The sequence below is a fragment of the Bombina bombina genome, chromosome 6 (assembly GCF_027579735.1).
Source record: "Bombina bombina isolate aBomBom1 chromosome 6, aBomBom1.pri, whole genome shotgun sequence".
Lineage (NCBI taxonomy): Eukaryota > Metazoa > Chordata > Amphibia > Anura > Bombinatoridae > Bombina > Bombina bombina.
In genome coordinates, this window is record NC_069504.1 from 421,518,610 (window position 1) to 421,535,310 (window position 16,701).

Here is a 16,701-nt window from a genome sequence, read left to right on the forward strand (position 1 = left end):
GTATGTGCTCTCATAGGATTCTCTTTCTGACTTGCGTTCACATAGCCTGCGGTCAATCTGATTACGTAGGTTGATAAGTGCGTCAAGTGTCTCAGGAAGGTTGACTCTTGCTATTTCATCTTTTACAGGATCAGAAAGTCCCAAACTGAACTGTTTTTTTTAAAGATATTTCATTCCACTGTGAATCTGTAGAGTATCTTTTCAAGTCTATTATATCATTTTCAACAGCTCTGCTGCCTTGTTTGAGATTTCTCATTTTTGTTTTAGCAGTGAGCTGTTTGTATTGCATTTGTATTTTTATCTTCATATAACAAACCTATTGCTTTGAAGAATTCATCTGTTGATCCCAGGATGGGATCGTCAGTCTCAAAGATAGTGTCTGCCCATTCCCTTGGTTCTCCTCGCAAATAGGAAATGACAGTCAACCCTCTCAGTGCAGTAAATTTTAGGTCTGATTGTAAAGAGAAGGGTACATGCATTTCTGAATTACCTGAATTTGGTTCTGTCTCCATCAAACTTTTCTGGGGGGCAAACATGGGGCTCTGGTGTTTCCTTTGATCCCATTGAGTCCTTAATTATGTTGCGCTAACTCTGATTTTCAGACTGAAGTTCTCTCAGCCCTTGGGCTAATAAATCAATATGTTGAGATAGTGAGAAACATAGTTAGGGAGTTCCCCTGGATCCATGTTTTTTTAGGCTTAGTAATATATAAAGATTGACACCAAATTATTTGGAGGACCACAACTGCAGAACTACATTATCAAGGTAATATACCTTTAAATGGTGAATGTATCACTATCGACTAGATAACTACTATTGGGAAGTAGTTTCCACACATAAACAGATTTGAGAAAGGTTACTAGACTTATCAGATTACTTTTGGCAGCATACACTCTAGATTAATTTCTAATGCTTTTTCTTTAAATGTAATATTCAAATTATGCAATATTCGAATTCAAAAAATTCGAATTTAGATTGTAATAGTATTTCTAATGCTTTTTCTTTAAATGTAATATTCGAATTATGCAATACAGGGAGTGCAGAATTATTAGGCAAGTTGTATTTTTGAGGATTAATTTTATTATTGAACAACAACCATGTTCTCAATGAACCCAAAAAACTCATTAATATCAAAGCTGAATATTTTTGGAAGTAGTTTTTAGTTTGTTTTTAGTTATAGCTATTTTAGGGGGATATCTGTGTGTGCAGTTGACTATTACTGTGCATAATTATTAGGCAACTTAACAAAAAACAAATATATACCCATTTCAATTATTTATTTTTACCAGTGAAACCAATATAACATCTCAACATTCACAAATATACATTTCTGACATTCAAAAACAAAACAAAAACAAATCAGTGACCAATATAGCCACCCTTCTTTGCAAGGACACTCAAAAGCCTGCCATCCATGGATTCTGTCAGTGTTTTGATCTGTTCACCATCAACATTGCGTGCAGCAGCAACCACAGCCTCCCAGACACTGTTCAGAGAGGTGTACTGTTTTCCCTCCTTGTAAATCTCACATTTGATGATGGACCACAGGTTCTCAATGGGGTTCAGATCAGGTGAACAAGGAGGCCATGTCATTAGATTTTCTTCTTTTATACCCTTTCTTGCCAGCCACGCTGTGGAGTACTTGGACGCGTGTGATGGAGCATTGTCCTGCATGAAAATCATGTTTTTCTTGAAGGATGCAGACTTCTTCCTGTACCACTGCTTGAAGAAGGTGTCTTCCAGAAACTGGCAGTAGGACTGGGAGTTGAGCTTGACTCCATCCTCAACCCGAAAAGGCCCCACAAGCTCATCTTTGATGATGCCAGCCCAAACCAGTACTCCACCTCCACCTTGCTGGCGTCTGAGTCGGACTGGAGCTCTCTGCCCTTTACCAATCCAGCCATGGGCCCATCCCATCAAGACTCACTCTCATTTCATCAGTCCATAAAACCTTAGAAAAATCAGTCTTGAGATATTTCTTGGCCCAGTCTTGACGTTTCAGCTTGTGTGTCTTGTTCAGTGGTGGTCGTCTTTCAGCCTTTCTTACCTTGGCCATGTCTCTGAGTATTGCACACCTTGTGCTTTTGGGCACTCCAGTGATGTTGCAGCTCTGAAATATGGCCAAACTGGTGGCAAGTGGCATCTTGGCAGCTGCACGCTTGACTTTTCTCAGTTCATGGGCAGTTATTTTGCGCCTTGGTTTTTCCACACGCTTCTTGCGACCCTGTTGACTATTTTGAATGAAACGCTTGATTGTTCGATGATCACGCTTCAGAAGCTTTGCCATTTTAAGAGTGCTGCATCCCTCTGCAAGATATCTCACTATTTTTTACTTTTCTGAGCCTGTCAAGTCCTTCTTTTGACCCATTTTGCCAAAGGAAAGGAAGTTGCCTAATAATTATGCACACCTGATATAGGGTGTTGATGTCATTAGACCACACCCCTTCTCATTACAGAGATGCACATCACCTAATATGCTTAATTGGTAGTAGGCTTTCGAGCCTATACAGCTTGGAGTAAGACAACATGCATAAAGAGGATGATGTGGTCAAAATACTCATTTGCCCTGGTCGGGCAGAATCGCGGCTGTTAAGATGTCTTTCTTACCAAAAATCACTTATCTCGTTAGATGCATCCCCTATAATGTCCCAAGACCAATTCTAAACAAACTACAAAGTCTACTTACATCATATACCTGGAAAGACAAGAGACTGAGAACTGCTAGACATACACTAGAGAGACCGACTGACCAGGGAGGACTCGCGCTTCCCAACATTACTACAAACTATAATGCAGCCAGACTCACACACTTACTCGCGTGGAATGACAAATCTCAAGCCCATGGCTGGCATCACATAGAGACTTCCCTACTACCTCGCTATCTTGCGCTCTCAGATTTGCTTTGGATCCCTTCCTACCATGGACAAACGCTGAGAGATACACATCCCATCTTTCATGATGCCCTCCTCTTTTGGGAACAGATCCGACACACTCCCCACATAGCACCCCACCCCTCACCCAACCTTACCCTTTCTGCAGTCATTTTCTCCCTCCCAGGCGCACACCCAGAGCTCTGGCAGCACCTGCATATTGTGGGTGTAACAGATTTTTACGACTCTGGAGAGTGGACTTCACACCAACAGCTTTGCACTAAATTCCTAATTCCGTCGAGACTACAATTTGAGGCCTTTCGACTTAGCTCTTTGCTACGCTCTTGGGGTTACCCTAAGCAGCATCTTAGACCCCCTCACTTTGGGAGCGGGCTTGGACTGGGGCCCACCTCATCAAACACCCATTATCCTTCCATTATAACCTACTGTCTAACACTAAAGAGGGACAAAAGATCCCTCAGATCCTGGCCTGGGAGAGAGAGATAGGATTCATAGTGGACACTGCCTCTTGGCACAAAAGAATCCAGATAACTAGAAAACTTTTACACTGTGCCACGTTATGGGAGTTACACTACAAGCTGCTCGTGAGGTGGCACCTGGTCCCGTCCATATTACATAAAATTTACAGTTCACATTCCCCCATGTGTTGGAGGATGTGTGGACAGACGGGCACGCCCTTGCACATATGGTGGACTTGTCCAAAAATACAGCCGCTTTGGAGAGAACTCTTTTCCATTCTTCACACTATAAACATTAATCCTCCCTTCCTCCCAGAAAACACCCTATTACATATACAGACACCTAATCTAAACAAGTCTTCTGATGCATTAACAATCTATGTCTTCATGGCAGTGAAGTTAGCGATTGCTAGAGAATGGAAAAAAAAGAGACCTCCATCCCTCACACAAGTACTGACTATCGTCAGATACATTAGGATGATGGAACAATACTCACATAGAGTTCTAGATAAATCAGATTCCTATAGGGACACCTGGTCTTCTTGGCTAACAATCTACCCAGACTGAGATAATCCCCGCTTCCCTCTTACCACCTAAATCATCTCCTCCACCTTAACTCCAATCCTGTCCCCCCTCCCACCCTCCCCCCGCCCCTGGGCTGGCTCTGTAGACATGGTTGAGAATTTTTCTCTATAGGTCCAACACTTTTCAGATGTCCACTTCTATATATCACCTATAGACCCTTTTGTCTTGATTGTGTAAATATCATTAAAAATACATCCTATCTATCTTTCAATATAGAAAAAATAAGACATGTTCTTATATTAATACCAACACAAATGTACTAGATTGATATGCACATGAATGTAGACACAGATATTATGGCAGTAATGTTTGAATTAACCTAAGCTGTAATAGATGTACACCAAACTTTAAAATGGTAGTAAGTGCAGTCCACAATATATTGGACAACGTTGTGTATGTTTACATCTATGTTTTGCTTTATAAATGTCTTAATAAAAATAAAAAAAAATAAAAAAATAAAAATACTCATTTGCCTAATAATTCTGCACACAGTGTATTCGAATTCGAAAAATTCGAATTTAGATTGTAATAGTATTTCTAATGCTTTTTCTTTAAATGTAATATTCGAATTATGGAATATTTGAATTCGAAAAATTCGAATTTAGAACAAATATCTAGGTAGTTTATATCCTGTAAGAGCTGATACACATAAACAGATTTGAGAAAGGTTACTAGACTTATCAGATTACTTTTGGCAGCATACACTCTAGATTGATTGCTAGGCAGTCTGTGTAACCTGTAGTGTTATGCCAGAGCTGACAGACAAACAGGTCGTTTGGTTTGTGTGCAGAAAATACAGAAAACAATCCAGAACAAAACAGATTGGTGTTAAGATAAATCATATCTTTACCTCTTTCTCTGATGTGGAGTCACAAGTAGGGATGGGCGAATGTTTCGCAACATTCGAAAAACGGCACAAATTTTAACACATTCGTTTGTTCGAATCGAATTTTGAATGTTTACATAACATTCTAACATTCGATTTTCGAATGTTCGGTTTACAATTTTACTATTACATTCGAAAATATTCTTTAATAAAAAAATCGAATTTAGATTGTAATAGTATTTCTAATGCTTTTTCTTTAAATGTAATATTCGAGTTATGCAATATTCGAATTCAAAAAAATCAAATTTAGATTGTAATAGTATTTCTAATGCTTTTTCTTTAAATGTAATATTCGAATTATGCAATATTCGAATTTGAAAAATTCGAATTTAGATTGTAATAGTATTTCTAATGCTTTTTCTTTAAATTTAATATTTGAATTATGCAATACAGTATTCGAATTCGAAAAATTTGAATTTAGATTATAATAGTATTTCTAATGCTTTTTCTTTAAATGTAATATTTGAATTATGCAATATTCGAATTCGAAAAATTTGAATTTAGATTGTAATAGAATTTCTAATGCTTTTTCTTTAAATGTAATATTCGAATTATGCAATATTGGAATTCGAAAAACTTGAATTTAGATTGTAATAGTATTTCTAATGTTTTCTTTAAATGTAATATTCGAATTATGCAATATTCTATATGGAAACATTTGAAATGATATATTTGTATCTATTATGTATCAATTTACTAGATTCCCGCCCTACCACATGAACTATTGAACTTCTGAATAGTATTTGTTAAATAGAATGTTAAATTCGAAATTTCAAATGTGGACATTAGTGATGTCGCGAACCGCGCAAACCGCCATTGAATTCAATAAGCAGGCGAACTTTAAAACCTACAAGGACTCTTTCTGGCCACAATAGTGATGGAAAAGTTGTTTCAAGGGTACTAACACCTGGACTGTGGCATGCTGGAGGGAGATCCCTGGCAAAACTCCCATGGAAAATTACATAGTTTATGCAGAGTCTGCTTTTAACCCATAATGGGCCTAAATCAACTAACATTCCCAAATTGTTTGCAATAATGTGCTTTAAAACATCAGTTATGATGTCGTATCTATCAGGTAGTGTAAGGGTTACGGCCACATCACAGTGACAGAGCAAACTCCAAGTGTTACGCACCGCAATCAACCGCAAACCGTCCACTTGCACAACCATGAGATAAATAGATAGATTTGATAGATAGATACATTACCAAAAATTTTAATTTTTAATTATTAAGAATACTGTGACAACAAATATGATTGGTGTTAATATTTTTCAAGTAGGCCTGGCACACAGGCTTGGAAGGCAGAAAAGTGCAATTCTAGGGCACGAGCAAACTGAGGATTAAGATCAACAATCAAGAATTTTTTAATTTTAATTAGTAACTATACTGTGACAACAATTATGATTGGTGTAAATAGTTTGCAAGACGGCCTGGCACAAAAGGCTGGCAGGCAGGAGGTAAATGCAATTCAAGGACACTAGGAGACTGAATACTGACAGTCAAAACAGTGATGATTGACAATTTTTGCAATACTGTTAAAAGAAATATGATTGCTGGCAATAATTGGCTAGGTGGGCCTGGCACACAGCAGGCTGCAAGGCAGGAGGAAAGTGAAATTCAATGGCACCAGCAAACTGAGGATTCACAACAACTATTACCAAAAATTTTAATTTTTAATTATTAAGAATACTGTGACAACAAATATGATTGGTGAAAATATTTTTCAAGTAGGCCTGGCACACAGGCTTGGAAGGCAGTAGAAAAGTGCAATTCTATGGCACGAGCAAACTGAGGATTAAATCAAAAAAATTTTAATTTTAATTAGTAACTATACTGTCTGTGACAACAATTATGATTGGTGTAAATAGTTGGCTAGACGGCCTGGCACAAAAGGCTGGCAGGCAGGAGGTAAATGCAATTCAATGGCACTAGGAGACTGAATATTTGCAGTCCAAAAAATTATGATTTTTATTTTTTTATATACTGTTACAAGAATTATGATTGGTGCCACTAATTGGCTAGTTAGGCCTGGCACACAAGCTGGCAGATATGAGTCGTGGATGGTAGGTAGGGCAGCAATTTAACACAGTATGCTGTGTAAGTGACAAAAACACAGGCCTGATAGAAAATTAAGTTAGATTACACTAGCAAAATATTTAAAAATTTAGATTTTAATATTAAAAGAAGAATGCACATATGAGTGGTCGCACTGGCTGGCTGCTACGTAGGGCAGCAATTAACAACAGTATGCTGTGTAAGTCAAATAGACAGTTAGACACATTCCTGATAGAAAATAAAATTAGATTACACTAGCATAATGATTTAAAGACTTTTTTTGGGGGAATTTAAAGAAAAAGGTTAAGCACATACATATGAGTCGTGGCTGATAGCCTTGGAAGGGCAGCTATTAAAAACAGTAGGCTCTGTACATCAGATACACACACGCCTGATAGAAAATACTATTAGATTACACTAGAAAAATTATTTAAATTATTTTTGGAGGGGGGAATTAAAAAAAGGTTAAACACATATGAGTCGTGGCTCATGGACTAGGGAGGGCAGCAAGTAAACACAGTAGGCTCTGTATGTCAGCAAAACACACAGGCCTGATAGAAAATTATATTAGATTACACTATCAAACAAATTTAAACTTTTTTTTTTTTATATTTAAATTAAGGCGAAGAAGATATGAGTGATGGGTGTCTGCCTGGCACAGACCAATTAACCAAAAGACTGAAAAAAAATGAGGTATATTAATGCTGAGTGAGCCTGACAGACACAGGCCTGATAGTAAATGTAATTAGATTACACTAGCAAAATATATTTTTTTTAAAATTTAAAATAATGTTATAAACGGATATTAACACTGGTGGCTGGCACAGAGCAATGAACCAGAGTATATGCTGTGTGACACTGGCCTGATAGAAAATGAAAAAAAATTACACTAGCAAAATAATTAAATTTTTTGGTTAGTTAAATTTAAACTTATGTTGTTAGGGAGATATCAGTGGTGGCAGTAATCACAGCATATGCTGTGAGCCTTAAACACACAGCCTGAAAGCCAGGCAAATGCTAATAAAAAAAAAACGGAAAAAAAAAAAAAACGGCACGAAATATAGCCCTAAAAAGGGCTTTTTGGGGTGCTGTGCTTGCAGCAGAGATGAGTGGAGTCCTTCTGGACTGTAGTGGACAATAAATACACTAGCCTAGCTATGTTTTTCCTATTAATATCAGGAGCAAAAACACAACACGTCCTCTCATTAAGAAAGCAAGGTCGTTATGAGTCTAAAATAGCAGATTCCGAGTAGCTGGGAGGGTCTGTGAGGGAGGTTCTGATGTTGATTGGCCCTAATGTGTCAGACGGCTGTGACATAAAGGGTCAAAGTTTCCTCAATGATGACACATAGGGGCGGATCGAACATCGCCATGTGTTCGCCCACAAACGCGAACAAGCTATGTTCGCTGTGAACCGTTCGCGGGCAAACAGTTCGGGACATCACTAGTGGACATTCGATATATTTATAAACATTCGAATTCGAAAGTGACATTCGAAAACTGTAAATAACATTCGATTTTCGATTTTTTAAGAATATTCATTCTTATCGACATTCGGATTTAGAATTCGAATTTAGGTAATAACATTCGTTCTACATTCGAAATTCAAAAATTTACACATTCGCCCATCCCTAGTCACAAGCTGGGGTGAGCCGGAACAGTATGTACAGCGGAGCTAAAGGCTAAGGTTGGTGCACAATATATACAGTGAGTCTAAAGACAATAGATTTGCTGATTCAGTGATTATGTCAAATGCAGAGATCTTTTTAGGAAAATGTAACCTGAATTTCTTTGAAGTAGTCGATTCCTTCCAGGGAGAAAAGAAAGGTCAAATACTTGCAAGGAGCTTGTAAAGCAAGCTGAATGTGTAAGGCTGCAAAGACGGTCTCATCAGGATTCAAATTACTAAGCAGCTGTGTGCAGGTGAAAGGTACGTTTATAGCAAAGTCTTAAAGGGGTATTACAGTAAATATAAAAACAGGACATGACACCACCTGCATCTCCTTAATGTATTCAGCTTTACACGCCACTTCAAAATGGCCCATTTGGTTACATTTTCTACATATTTTGTCTTTAGCAGGGCATGCGACACTCTGATCATGGTTACGGTTACACCGCGTGCAGCGAGCATGCTGCGCCCATCCGCTTCTGGGCCTATCTGTTGCCCTTGGTCTACCGCTTACACTGTGCCTTTCACTAGCAGCTCTCCTGAACTGCTGCACTTCATCCACAATACTCTCGGACCTCAGATCAGCACTATGCTTTTTCGCCAGTTCACTCTGGCGGGCCATCCTAATAGCCCCATCCAATGTTAAATCAGCCTCCAACTGTAGCTTCAGTGAGACTTCAGCATCTGCAATTCCTATGACTATTCTGTCTCTGATTTGCTCCTCTTTAGCAACACCAAACTCACAGAATTCAGCTAGTTCATACAGGCTACGCACAAATGACTCCACAGATTCTCCCACACGCTGAGCACGTTTGTGAAAACAAGCCCTCTCATGAATCACATTTCTTTTGGGCACAAAGTGAGCACTGAGTTTGTTCATAACTATTTCAAAGTCAAATTCTTCCCCTTCTTAGACAGTAAAGGAATTGAACACTGGCTCCACATCTTTCCCTATAGGGTATAAAAGGGAATTAGCTTGTACTTCACCACTCTCCTTGTCCAGCTTGGAAGCAATCCTGAAGCGTTGAAACCACTGACGCCATGTGGGCCAAGCTGCAGGCTGAGAGAAATCAAAAGGCTCAGGTAGGGTAAACTTCGACATCATCATCAATCAGGAAACAGAAGCGCAGGCAAATACTTCTGACACTTTGGCCCCTATTTATGAAAGCAATACGCTCGCCGTATTCAGCATTGCACCAGCAGCTCACAAGAGCTGAAGGTGCAACGCCGCCCCCTGCTGACTCGCGGCCAATCGGCCGCCAGCAGGGGGTGTCAATCAAGCCGATCGTACTCGATCGGGTTGATTTCCGGCGATGTCTGTCCGCCTGCTCAGAGCAGGCGTATTTCTTATATTCCTTTATTCTCTGTTAAAGGGCCATAATACCCAAATGTTTAAACACTTGAAAGTGATGCAGCATAGCTGTAAAAAGCTGACTAGAAAATATCACCTGAACATCTCTATGTAAAAAAGAAAGATATTTTACCTCAAGAAATCATCAGTAGCCACCTCCCATTGTAAAGGATTTATAAGCAGCATATTAGTGTGTCTGTCCCCGGACAACTGAAGGGATGAGCATCGTGAACTCTCATATTATTTCACCAATCAGGTAAAGGAAGCTTACTATGAAATCTCATGAGAGTTAAGTCAAATCTCATGAGATCACAGTAAGAGTTCATGACCTCAGCACTGCTGATGCTCATTTCTTCATTTTTTAAATTTTTTTACCTGCAGCTGGGAGCAGCTGAGTATAACTTTTTACACAGAGCTTACTCTGCTGAGCTGAGGAGATTGTGAGGTAAAATATCGTCCTTTTTTATATAGAGATGCTCAGGTGATATTTTCCTGTCAGCTTTTTACAGTTATACTGCATCAGTTTCAAGTGATTTAGCATATGAGTATTATGTCCCTTTAAGTTACAGACATAGCATGAGTAAGAGTGGCAACACTCGTAATGTTGCTGTTTTATGTCTGTAACTTAACAGAGAACAAAGGAATTTAAGAAATACAGTGCTGTGGACAAGTCTATACATACTATTGTGATTGGCGGAGCTTGGCAGAGTCCCTGTCTTCACGTGCACTGGACTCCTTTGGTTGCTGTACTAACAAGTTGTTACATTGCTCAGAGCAGGCAAACAGGTTATGGGGCAGCGTTCTTTGTGACCACTGCTTCATAAGTGCTGTTTCTGGCGAGCCTGCAGGTTCACCAGAAACACAGGGCATCAAGCTCCATTCGGAGCTTGATAAATATGCCCCTATGTCATGAGATGCCGGACACAGTATAGAAGGTACAACGCTATTTTATTGCAGAGCATAGAAGTATACAGCTTGCACAACACATCTAACTTGGTAACTGCGACAGACAATCAATCCCCTAAACCACGCCCCCATCCGGTGACGTCACTTCCCACTCTCATCACATACAGTATATATTATTTAAATTTCTTTACCAAAGCCCATACGTTGCTCCTCACATAAATGCAGTAAAGTATTTTCTGTGTGCTCTGGTAAACATACAAATGCAAAGTATTTAATCACATAATGATAATTAAAAAAAGCCTTACTGATTAATTTTTAAATTACAATGAGGTATTACTTACAGGTACTATCAGCCTATATAGTACTATTGTTGTTTTAGGTTTTGTATATACAAATCACAAAGCATTATCATTATATATACACAATTTAATGATAAATAAAAATACCTTTTTACAGAATCAGAAATAATTTGCACAAATTAATTAAGTTCTCCCTCTCTAGACTCCTATAAACAAGAGGGGTCTATCAGGGGAGTGGGCTATGTGTGTGAGGGAGGAAGAATGGTACTCTGTATTGTTATATGTCTGTACATAGGTTGTTACTGGGAAGGGCGGATCAGAGTGATGTGTATGAATGTATGTAAATATGAGTGTATGAATGTGTGTGTGTATAGTAGTAAGCGTGGGGGGGTGCAGCAGCAGAACGCGGGTAACTGGGAGAAAAGTGTCCCTCCAAATAGTGAGAGGTATAGTAAAAGTGCCGGCAAATAGGAAGGCAGAGCCACAGTAAGTATACACCAATGGGAAGAAGGCATTGGAAGGAGCTTGAAGGAGGCAGAAATTACAAGCGCCTTGGTGCTGAACCCAGGCGTGCAGTGAGCAGTGACGTGCAGTGACGTCAGAGGCTGGTGAGGCAGTGGCAGGATACGCCTTCATTCTTTAGATATCCTTTGTTGAAGAAATAGCAATGCACATGGGTGAGCCAATCACATGAGGTATCTATGTGCAGCCACCAATCAGCAGCTACTGAGCATATTTAGATATGATTTTCAACAAAGGACATCAAAATAATGAAGAAAATTAGATATTAGATGTAAATTGGAAAGTTATTTAAATTTGCATATGGGTTTCATATGGGTTTCATGTCCCTTTAAATGGTGTCTTGGAAAACTGGTCAACTTAGTAAACATCTGATTTTAGTCTAAAAGGATTGTAACAGAAACTCTTGCCAGATAACACAATGCTTGCTCTGATTATGAGATCTAGAAATCCATGCCCATTAAAATATGTTTAAAACATACATTTTACTTTAATGCTGCAAATTATGCTTATAGATTCTTTCATTACATAAGGGATGGGAGTCAGAGGGGGAGGAAGAGAGACAGAGAGAGAAAGAGACCATGGGGGAGAACAACACATAAGGAGAGAGATGGATAGATAGAGTGAGACACACACACACACACAATGGGGGGGGGGGGAGAGGGACCACAGCATTTTAAAGTAATAAAACAGCAGAGCTACAGAGAGTTCAGAAAATTAGTCTATAATTTAGTGTGAAGTACAGAGGCAAGCTGCTAAGTTAGTGGGTGTAAAGTTTGAGTAAACAAAATACAAAAACGGTCCTTTGCTGTAAAAGAGTAAAAAAAACACTAAACCACATTCATTAAATTATCATTTTCACTAACAGAATCCCTATCAGTAAAATCTTACTTTAATAAGATGTGGGTGAAACACTGCTCTCTGTGCCTCTCTCCTGCTCTGGAAGGATTCAGGAAGTGACAGTGGCACATTCCACTGCACTTAAAGGGGAAGAACAGAACTCTCTTTTTTACTTTAGCAAAGCTGGCAGCTTCACAGGACAGCAACAAAATATATGAAAGTTGTTTTTTTTTCCGTTTTTGTTTTGTTTTATATGATTTAACATCCAGCCCCAACACTATATTCCACTTACTAATGCCTCTCGCTAGATTGGTTCAGCCCAAATAGGACTGCCTCAAATAAGCAGTTAATGGGCCATGCAATGATCTTAACCACTTGCATCCAGTAGATGGCGCAGCATGTTGTGTAATGGTGGGCAGACCTGCTTGTGCCTCTTCATTGCACAACATATAGCTGTGAGAAAAAAAAAATTACAATTTTTTTTTTAAAGCCAATAAAAAAATATACATTTTTGCCCATATGAGAGGTGAAGCACTGCCTCACCTGCCTCTAGTGACTGCACATCACTGGCAGTGAGGTACCGGGAGGGTGTCAGGCCTAGCGCTGGCTATTACTCTTTAACCACTCTCTCTTAAAGCCCATGAGCAGTAAAGTGCATGCTACACTTTGATTTTTCTTTCAGTAAAGTGCATGCTACAGATTGGGCTTTTTCAGAGAAGACAGGAAACGTGCCACTTGACATTGCTCTGTTCCGCAGTAGACAGCGCTCTTTACACCATTGCAGTGCAGACCAGGCCCTGCAGTGCTATTAGAGCCAGGTAACTGTCACTGGAGGAGTATAGCGGGTTTTTTATTCTCAGAATCTGCTCAGTATTACATCAGTGATGTACAAATATAGGGCAAGGGGGGGATTTTTTAGGCCTGGCTGCTGCTCCAGTGTTGCTTAACTGATTCTATTTTTTCTGCATATCTCCTGTTAATATCCGTTTTGTCTTAAATTTTTTTCTTTTCCCCTTAATTGTTTCCTTTAGTTCTCAGAGACCTAAACATAAAACTGAGATGCAGAAGAGAAAGAAAAAACAAGGTTAAAAGGATTTTAACCCAATATGTGCCTTTAAATCTATATCTGCCAGACTCTTCAGCAGCCTGCTGCACAGTGTTGCTTGCTAACCAATATCTGCTACTTTCTGCATGTATTCTGTTTTTGCTGCCCTTTTTTCTTTGTTTATTTTGTCTGCCTCTCAATTGTTTGTTTAGGTGTCAGAATAAAATCTAAACACACAACTGAGGTGCAGAGAAAAATAACAAGGCAAAAAGATATTAACAAGGAAATTGGTAAAATAGCATTACAATAGATGCTTCTGATTGAGTGTTTTGAGTATGACTTAATCTGCTTGTGCTGTGTGTGTGCCGTGTGTGTATATGTGTATGAGTCTGTGTGGTGAAATGATTAGTGCCCCCCCCCCCCCAGTTTTGACTGTTGTATCTTATGTGCCCCCCCTATATATTGTTCCTAGAGTCACCACTGTTGGTGGTGAGACCAGTGTTTGGAAGTGTGGAGATGGCGATTGCAACGGAGCTCACAGCGGCCTATGCGGATAGTAGAATACTTGGGAAATTATAAACATTTGAACCGCAACACTTCAGGCTCAGGTCCCATAGTGGAATGAATATATCTCACAGGGGACTCAAAGCCTCTGAACATTACCACTGTGGACTGGCTATATTTTCCCTGTCAATGCCAGTGGCCAACTTAACGGGTCCTAGAGAGAAGCTTATCACAACTGAGAGACACAGACTACTAAAATGTGGAGTGGGCTTAAAGATATAAGCTTGGCGAGGAACCTAGGTTTAGAGGCATTGGTTAACGAGACAGTTACTCAGCTAACTCTCAAACCCTTACACGATAGCAAGTTATATGTTTGTGTGATTCCTCTGCCCACATTTGAGCTGCACATTTTTTGTCCTGTAGGTCAAAGTTGCAAGCTTATGGAGTTCGCATTGAGAGAGCTTAAGTTTTAATTATGCTATGCTTGTTTACTCTCTAAGTGAAATAGGCTGCATTATATTTATGTTCAGGGACTTGCTTCTTCAGTCTGTCCCATAGAAGTAATTTCATAGATGTCACTGTGGATATTATGTATATTAACAATTATACTAGATTCTAGGAGGATCATCAACCTATGGTTTTTTTTGTTTAATATATACTTACATGCTTAATGTGTATGTTGATGAGAACTACTAGAGTGTATTATGCTCATAGTTTGGTCCCTCTTCTAGATGCATAAACTTATACTGGTTCCATATTCCAGTTCTATATTATATGCTGATTCACTATTGAGTTTCCTCTCACAATTTTCCAAAACCCATTCAACAATTTACCACATGTATTTAAACACACATATGGTATGAGAGAAAACGCAAAAAATATATAATATGCTTCACATACTGTAGAGTCATGCAAAGCCAAAGGCAATTCTCATGTTTTTTGCTGAAATACACTGTAACGCTCTTTTGATGGTTTCAATGCTAAGCTACACAGATTAAGAGTTGATATAGATCTTAAAGTAATAGTTATATGTTTTACTTACACATACAATATTTACCCTACAACACGGTGTTAAATGTTCTGCTGTCAATGGCTGGAACAGCGGGACTAACTACTATGAGGATAGTGGCTCTCAATGTATAATTGCAGTGATAGATAGATAAGCATTTGCATATGTATGCTGATATGTCTCATACACGAGAACCTCTAGAGGGTCTCAATGAACACACTCCAAGTTTTCATATTAAAATATAGTTTAGTGTGGGATTACCCATGAGTAAGTTGAATGACTTTCCCCTGCCTACTACAAGGTATGTTCCAGTTAGCGCAGGGGTCTATATAAACTCCTACTCATGTATTTGCTTTCCATTAGTTTAATTCTTAAGTAATTCATAAGTATTTTCCTATGAGTAATTGTTATCCTCACTATTAAATGACCCCTGTTCCCCTTACTGCCTCCCCGTATTCTCCCCCCCCCCCCCCGATACAGTTTATTGGATAAATACAGGAAAAGGCATCCTCCGAATATTCCCCTACCCTGAGTATTTTTTCTACTTGGTTTACAATAGAAGGGCATGACCAAAACCTATTCCCCAGGTGATTTGATTACCTATAGTGAATATATATGACTATAAGAGTAAACACTACTTTAGCCCAGACATAGCATTGCATATGCTTCTCAGTCATTACATTGTATAAGTGACCGACTGGACGACTCACAAGGAATTTAATGCATGCTCATATTTATCCTTATATACAGGGAGTGCAGAATTATTAGGCAAGTTGTATTTTTGAGGATTCATTTTATTATTGAACAACAACCATGTTCTCTATAAACCCAAAAAACTAATTAATATCAAAGCTGAATAGTTTTGGAAGTAGTTTTTAGTTTGTTTTTAGTTATAGCTATTTTAGGGGGATATCTGTGTGTGCAGGTGACTATTACTGTGCATAATTATTAGGCAACTCAACAAAAAACAAATATATACCCATTTCAATTATTTATTTTTACCAGTGAAACCAATATAACATCTCAACATTCACAAATATACATTTCTGACATTCAAAAACAAAACAAAAACAAATCAGTGACCAATATAGCCACCTTTCTTTGCAAGGACACTCAAAAGCCTGCCATCCATGGATTCTGTCAGTGTTTTGATCTGTTCACCATCAACATTGCGTGCAGCAGCAACCACAGCCTCCCAGACACTGTTCAGAGAGGTGTACTGTTTTCCCTCCTTGTAAATCTCACATTTGATGATGGACCACAGGTTCTCAATGGGGTTCAGATCAGGTGAACAAGGAGGCCATGTCATTAGATTTTCTTCTTTTATACCCTTTCTTGCCAGCCACGCTGTGGAGTACTTGGACGCGTGTGATGGAGCATTGTCCTGCATGAAAATCATGTTTTTCTTGAAGGATGCAGACTTCTTCCTGTACCACTGCTTGAAGAAGGTGTCTTCCAGAAACTGGCAGTAGGACTGGGAGTTGAGCTTGACTCCATCCTCAACCCGAAAAGGCCCCACAAGCTCATCTTTGATGATACCAGCCCAAACCAGTACTCCACCTCCACCTTGCTGGCGTCTGAGTCGGACTGGAGCTCTCTGCCCTTTACCAATCCAGCCACGGGCCCATCCATCTGGCCCATCAAGACTCACTCTCATTTCATCAGTCCATAAAACCTTAGAAAA